This window comes from Hipposideros armiger, unplaced genomic scaffold (assembly GCF_001890085.2).
Source record: "Hipposideros armiger isolate ML-2016 unplaced genomic scaffold, ASM189008v1 scaffold_25, whole genome shotgun sequence".
NCBI classification, from domain to species: domain Eukaryota; kingdom Metazoa; phylum Chordata; class Mammalia; order Chiroptera; family Hipposideridae; genus Hipposideros; species Hipposideros armiger.
In genome coordinates, this window is record NW_017731375.1 from 3,442,593 (window position 1) to 3,450,558 (window position 7,966).

General features: G+C 39.8%; 1 pseudogene; it reads left to right on the plus strand.

The window, feature by feature from the left end:
- The first annotated feature begins 613 nt into the window (after positions 1-613).
- Positions 614-7,475, plus strand: LOC109379371 (methylosome subunit pICln-like; annotated as a pseudogene).
- The last annotated feature ends 491 nt before the right edge of the window (positions 7,476-7,966 follow it).

Below are 7,966 nucleotides of genomic sequence, written 5' to 3' on the forward strand. Positions count from 1 at the left end.
CCTTTACTAAATGTCTTCAATTGCTTCTTTGAGCTGTGTCATCTGTTTCCTAACAGTGACCCTGAAACTGACACACTACTTCATTGAGTCACGGAGGCAGATCTCCGAAAAGTAGTTGAACAGGGAAGGGATGGGGAGACAATAAAAACTCCAATTTGATATAAGACTATGATCCCTATTAAATCTTCCTGGGAGAGAGAACAATCACATATGTGAATTTTAAGTCATTTCTGGAGAGTAGGGTTAAGGGAAAGGTATACCATCAGTTGGACCTAGGAGATTATTTTTTTTTCAATGTAAATGCTTCTTTCTCTCTCCGTTTAGAATTAAAGCACGATAAAGGTTTACTGCCAGTTAATCTATTGAGCTTCCCCATGGGGCAGGATCTATTCTGACAAGATAAATGTTTGATGAATGAATATGTAATTTTAAAATAAATAACCTATCCTGGAGAAAAAGATAAAGCAACAGAACTTTCCAAAATCTAGATCCACCTACAGCGGACAAGTATTACTTGGTCTTTCACTCCCACCATGTAATTGTGGTTCAGAACATTCTTGTTCATATATGACCTTTGTGTCACAAAGACAGTGATTTTTCTAGGGGTGAGCACATGACTGAAATGAGCCAATCAGAATCTTCCCTGGGATTTTTCCAGTTGGAACTGGAGAAAGAGATCCAGTACCTCTGTGGTTGGAAAGCTGGAACATGTGAGGAACAGCAGTGTGTAGCCATGTTTTCAGTGGTGTGGCCCAAACTGGTATAACAGAGTGGATCTGACCCACTTTCCTGAAGTTTAAGTGGCATCCAGTTTCATTTAGCACTCAAACAACCATTTTGGTAACCTCATATATGCCCAGGAGAAGATACAGCTCATGGCTACCAATAAGCCACTTAGGAAGACAAAATTAAGATACACGAGAGAAAAGATATGGTATACAATTAAATGTTAATTGATATGGATCAGATAGCAAGGGCTATGAAAATTTTAAAGAGGGAGAAATCACTTCAACCTGTATTGGAAGGGCTGAGGAATACCATTTGACTTTTGAAGGATGCATAGATTTGATGATGTCAACGAGAGGAAAAAGGGTCTTTGCATTAAGGCAGTGGTTCTCAACCTGTGGGTCGCGACCCCTTTGGGGGTCAAACGACCCTTTCACAGGGGTTCGCCTAAAACCATCGGAAAACAAAAAGATATTTACATTGCAATTCATAACTAGGAAAATTACAGTTATAGAGTAGCAACGAAAATAATTTTATGGTTGGGGGTCACCACAACATGAGGAACTGTATTAAGGGGTCGCAGCATTAGGAAGGTTGAGAACCGCTGCATTAAGGGAAGCAGAGGCAAGGAGGCAGGCATATAATGGTGTATGGAGGTGGGGAGAAGACTTTGGGAATGTGGATTATAAGAGAGTTTGGGGCAGATCTCTACTGGTCTGAGAGCAAATTTGAGAAAAACAGCTTTGATGCCTGATTTGTCCTTGGATGTGTCTTAGCCTCCTTGCTTTTAGAAGCTGGAGAACTCTGTGCAGAGGCAATGGCTCTAACCTTGAGAGATGGTACAGACTGGAATCCCCAGAAGAGAACCAGCACTGTGCCCCCACATTGACTTTGCCCTGGTCTGAAAGGAGGCCAGGTGATGTGGGGGGCTCTTGTTTCCCTAAACGGGTGCATCGAGATGGTGACTCAGTCAGATGTGGGGTCAGGCTCCTGGTCTTCAGTGCCAGAGTGCTGACCTGAGAGGCCTGGCAGACAGGTGAGTGCAATCACAGGCCTCTCCAAACTATGCATGACGATTTGTCTCATATTTGAGCAAAGCAAGAACTGTCACTGGGGAAATGGCTCTCCAGTTTGAGGAGTATTAATCACCTAATTAACCAGAACACCTGCTCATAAAACTCATCCCACCCAGGGAACCAAACTGAACAGTGCATGAGGATGTGCTGCACAGACGTGGTGGTGGCATCTGCATCCTTGGCTGGCCTCCTTGGCACTGGGGCTCACAAAACTCTTAAGCCAGCTGTTGGGCTTGACAGAAACTTCAGAATACCAGCCTGGTTTAGCAAGCAGTGATTAGTGGAAACTCAGAGGAACTCCTCCTGCAACTTTCCTGGAATCATGGATGCCCCTGATGTGCTGGCCATGTTCTGAGTGTTTTGCATACATTAACTCTCTAACCCTCACAACAACCCAGTGAAGTCCCCTATTGTGGAAGAAGTTGGCTGGATGCTCACAGATCCAGTTTCTTCCTCCTGGATACATAGGAAGACTACATGTCCCAGAACTCCCTTGCAGTTAGATTGCCTCATTTTGACCAATGGAGCATGTGCAGAAGTGGTGCATACCACTTGCAGACTTGCTCTTTGAAACCTCTTACATAATCAGTCAAGCTTCCGCTCTTTGTTGGCTGGACAAATAAAGGGGATCAAGGGAAGGATCCTAGAGTGCCCTGAGAGGATGGTGGAGCCACAGAAAGGCAGACACCAGCATCCCTGAACCATCACATAGAAAGCAGCAGCCAAACACTCAGTCTTTCACATGAGAAAAATCTAAACTCCCCACTGATAGTTTGTTTATTATAGCCATTAGCATTGATTATGCAGGCAGATATACTAGTGCAATCTTGGCAATTATGTTCCCCTAAATCACAAAGGACCAATCTTAGGGAACGCTACTATCTATGTGGTATGATTTCAGAAACAACATAAAACTTCCCCCTCCCCAAAATAATACCTCCTCCTATTGGTTAACTGATGAAATGCTTTTAATCACTAACTCATTATCTGTCCTTAATTTATTTCTTATTTATTAATTCAACATATATTTACTTCTTAGGTATAGGTAATGTTATACATGTTATAGTGAAGACAAGTTAAACATGATTGCTACTCTCATGGAACCTTGTATGGGCAGCTGATGTAAAATAATCAATTGAAGAAGAAAGTGTATAATTACACATTATAAAGTTCTGGGAAGGGAATTAATAGGTTGATGTGACACAGGACTAATTGAGTCTGACAAAGTTCCAAAAAAGTGGTGAAGGAAGAAGGCTCAGAAGACAAGGAGCAGCTAACTATGAAAGAATAGGGTATGGAGTGGGTAGGTCCCTATTCCAAGAGACAAACAGTACACGCAAAGACCCTACAGTATGAGTGGGCTGGTTAGAAGAATATAAAGAAGGGTGCTGTGACAGGATTCTAGGGCATGAAGGAGGCCTGCTCTGGAAAGGTCAGAATTCTGTCTCCTTCACTGCTCTGTTGACCTCAGTCTATGGGAAGTATGTCAATGAGAATTATGACTGCCTCCATTTGTATGGATGAAGAGAAGCCTAAACTTTTCAACCAATCTGACCTGACATGAAGCCCACTGCAGTTCCAGGTGGTACTGCAAATAAAGAAGCTGATAAACTAATTAGGTGGTTGTATTAAAACTATCTTGTATAGGCGGCATCATATTTTCCCATAGCTTTTACGTTTTTCAGTGTGGCTAGGAGGTAAGGGGTGAAGTTGATGAAGACCACTGGGGAAGGAGGTTAGAGACCCTCTAACCCACTCTTGGAGTCAATATACCTCATTGAGTGATTATGCAAATATGAATGCACCCAACAACAGAGTTTCAACATATATGAAAACAGAAACTACCAGAATTAAAAGAAGAAATAGACCAATCCACAGTTACAGTTGGAGGTATCGACACTCTTCTCAGTAATTGCTAGAATATGTAGACAAGGAATCACCAAGGATATATAGGGTTGTCGGAAAAGTCATGACATATTTTGTCTACATTTTTCAAAGTTCATTTATTTATATAAAGAACAGAGATCAATGATATATTGCCCGTTTTGTTCGATAACCTTTTGCCAGCTTTCAGTGAGCTTCATAATTTCTTGTTCATAGAAAGACCTGTCTTTATTTGTCAAAAACTGAACAAGGTGCTGATTTACAGCCTCATTTGAATTGAACGTTATACCACGCAAGGAGTTTTGAAGAGAGTTAGACAAGTGGAAGTCTGACAGCGCGAGGTCAGGCAAGTATGGAGGGTATGGCAACACATCCCATCCAAGCTCCAATAATTTTTGATCGGTGATCAAACTTGTGTGTGGTCTCGCATTGTGGTGATGCAACACAACTCCTTTACAATTAACAAGCTCTGGATGTTTTTGGATGATGGATTCATTCAAACTGTCCATTTGCCGACAGTACACATTCAAATTGATTGTTTGGTTCCTTGGTAGGAGCTCGAAAAACACGACACCTTTAAAATCCCACCACACTGAGAGCATAAACTTCCTCTGATGAATGTCTGCTTTCGATGTCGTTTGAGGCGAATCATCACGTCAGGACCAAGACCGTGTGTACACTACATTGTTGTAAACAATCCACTTCTCATCACCAGTTATCAATCGCTTCAAAAAAGAATTGTTTTCCTCGCGTTTAATGAGTATATTGCAGATGTTTATACGTGCTGTCAAATGAAATTTTTTGAGTTCATGCGGAACCTAAATATCAAGCTTGCTTACGTATCCCAGCTTCTTCAGATGGTCGTGAATGCTTGAATGATGGATGTTCAATGTTTCTCCAATCTCTTGTGTCATGTAATGTGGGTTTGACTTGATCAATGCCTTTATTTTGTCGTTATCAACCTCAGTGGGCCTCCCTGACTGAGGGGCGTCATTGAGATAAAAATCATCAGCACGGAATTTTGTGAACCATCATTGGCACTGACATTCTTGTAGAGCATTGTCACCATAAACTTCATGCAACTTTTCACAAGCTTGACGGGCGTTCTTCCCTTTATGGAAGTAAAACAGTAAAATATGGCAAAAATGCAGTTTGGCATATTCAACTTGTAGTAAAATCTCCAAAACTCAACAAAATCGCTCAATTTTTTTTCAGAATGAAGCTAGAACTGTCAGCTGTCAAATGACATAGCAATAACATAGATGTGAATGACTCTAGTACTTCCAAAAATGAACTAGTGCCATCTGTCACAAACATGTGTCATGACTTCTCCGACAACCCAATATAAGCGAACTGAAAAACACTAGCAACCAAGAAAGCCTAATTGACATTCAGAGAACTCTACACCTGACAGATGCAAAATACACATTATTTTCAAATCCACTTGGAACATTCACAAAGATAAACCATAGCCTGGACTATAAAGCAAGGTTCAATAATTTTAAAAGGATTCAAATTATATAAAAATATTCTCTGACTATAATACAATTAAACTAGAAATCAAAGACACAAAGATATGTTGAAAAGCATAAAAAATTTTGAAAGTTAAGCATCATTCTTCTAAATAAATCATGGCCAAAGAAGAAATCACAAGAGAAATTAGAAAATATTTTGAACTGAATTAAAATGAAAACCCAACATATGAACATTTGTGGAATGAAGCTTAAGCAGTGTTCAGAGGGAACATTTTGGCATTAAATGCTTATATTACAAAAGAAGCAAGGTTGAAAATCAGTAACTTAAGCTTCCATTTAAGAAATTAGATAAAGAACATGTCAAATCCAAAGTAAACAGAAGGAAGGACATTATTAAATAAAGAACAGAAATCACTAAAATTGAAACAGGATTGCAATGGAGAAAACCAATGAAATAAAAATTGGTTCTTTGATAAGATAAATAAAATTGAAAAAAAGAAACTAGGAAGAATAATTATGAAAAAAGAAAGAAGACATAAACTATCAATATCAAGAATGAAATAGGGGTCATTTCTATAGAGCTGACTAACATGAAAAGAATAATAATATTATGAAAAGTTTTATTGCAAAATATTTGATAACTTAGACTGCATGAACAAATTCCTTGGAAGACAAAAACTACAAGAGCTCACTCATGAAAAAATAAATAGCCAAATTAGTCCTGCGTTTATTTAAAAAAAAATTGAATTCACAGTTCCAAAACATTCCTACAAGCAGAATCCAGGTTAGATGGTTTCCCTGGAAAATATGACCAATTTTACACAAACTCTTTTAGAAAATAGAAAAGGAGAGAATGCTTTACAACTTATTAATGATGTCAGAATTATTCTGATAACCAAAACTAGACATTATATACCAATGTCCTTCATAAATATTAAAAATCTTTAACAAAATATTAGGAAATGAAATTCTGTAATAAACAAAAAGGATAATACATCATGACCAAGTGGATTTTATCCCAGGTATGAAAACTTGGTTCAACACTTGAAAATTATTCAATATCATTTACTACATTAACAGAGTAAAAAGGAAAAAGAATATGATCTACAAAGATGCAGAAGAAGCATTTGACACAATTTCACATTTATTCATGATATAAATTCTCAGAAAACTAGGGAGGAAAAAGGAAACTTCCTCAACTTGATCAAGGACGTCTACCAAAACTACAGTTAATTTATAATGAAAAATGAATGCTTTTGTCCTAAAATCAGGAACAAGGCAAGGATGTCTGATCTCACCATTCGTTTTCAACACTATACTAGAAGTCCAAGCAAATGTAGTAATATGAGAAAAAGTAAAAAGGCATGCAGATTTGAAAGGAAGACATAAACTTCTATTTATAGACATGATTATCTACATATGAAATCCCAAAGACTCTACTTATAAGAGAGTTTAGTAAGGTTGTAGGACACGTGGCTGATATATGAAAGTCAATTGTTTTCTTAGATACAGTCAATGAATTAACTGAAAATTGAAATTGCAAAAGCAGGCTCTCCTGTCCTGTATCTCCATGGTCACTGCTACAATGAGCATAAGCAACCAGGGTGAGCTGAGGGGCTCTGGCAGCAGCAGCCAGAGGCCGGGGCTGTGCTGAACAGGAGCGGAGGAAGGGCCTTGGCACCAGCACCCTTCATATTGCTGAGAGCCGTTTGTCCTGGTTAGATGGCTCTGGATTAGGATTCTCACACCCCACCGTTAGTTTGCATGTGGTGTCCAGGGACCTAGGAGCATCTCCGCGAGAGCATTTGCATTCTATGGTGAATGCCAGATTTGAAGCAGAATCAAAAGAATCTGTTGCTGATGAAGAAGAGGAAGAAGACAGTGATGATGACATTGACCCTATTGCTGAATTTAGATTTGTGCCTAGTGATAAATCAGCATCGGAGGCAATGTCCACTGCAGTGTGTGAATGCCAGGCTTTGCATCCTGACCCTGGTGATGAAGATTCAGACGATTACGACGGAGCAGAATACGATGAGGAAGCACACGAGCAAGGGCAGGGGCACATCCCTACATTTTACACCTATGAAGTATCCCATTTATGATACTGAGTAATGAGATTATCCCATTTCACAGCAGAAGGCCAGGCCACACTGGAGAGGTGACAAGGATGCTTTCTCAGTCTGTGAGCGGCCAGTGTAACATGGCTGGAGTCCGGACAGGAGATTCAGTAAGAGGTCATGAAGGTGGGATGGAGGTGGACGCTACACCAGCAGCTGCTGGGCAGTTTGAGGATGCAGATAGTGGTCACTGAAAGTGATTTTATGCTGCTTTGCGATTCTGCTCATAACTGTAGGAGGGAACTTAGTGCGTTTTCCACTGTGGTGTGGGTGTTGATGAAAGTATTTTTCCTTCTCCAAAACTCACCTGAACCAATTCTTTCTTGAGACAATAAGGCAAGTTGTCAGCAGAAGAAACTATGACCTTTATTAACCAAGGGAGATTAACTAGGAGGGTATTTGTAGTTTATCATTTATCCCCAAACTTCCTGAGTCCAGGTACCCTTTGAGCAGGCCCATATTCCTGTCTTCAGTGGATGCATTTTCCGTAACCTAGCAATGCTATCTGGTGAAAATGCACAGGTACTTGGAGGTTTAGGTCAACTGGATGGGAGAGGCTGAATCTGAGATACACCCCTTTGGGCCTCAGGATACCCTTTTCCTTAAAAAGAGAGACAAAGAAATCTCAGGGAAATCTTGGCCTCTGTTCATTCTCCATAAGGGTAAAGATTTTTTTTTTTTTTAC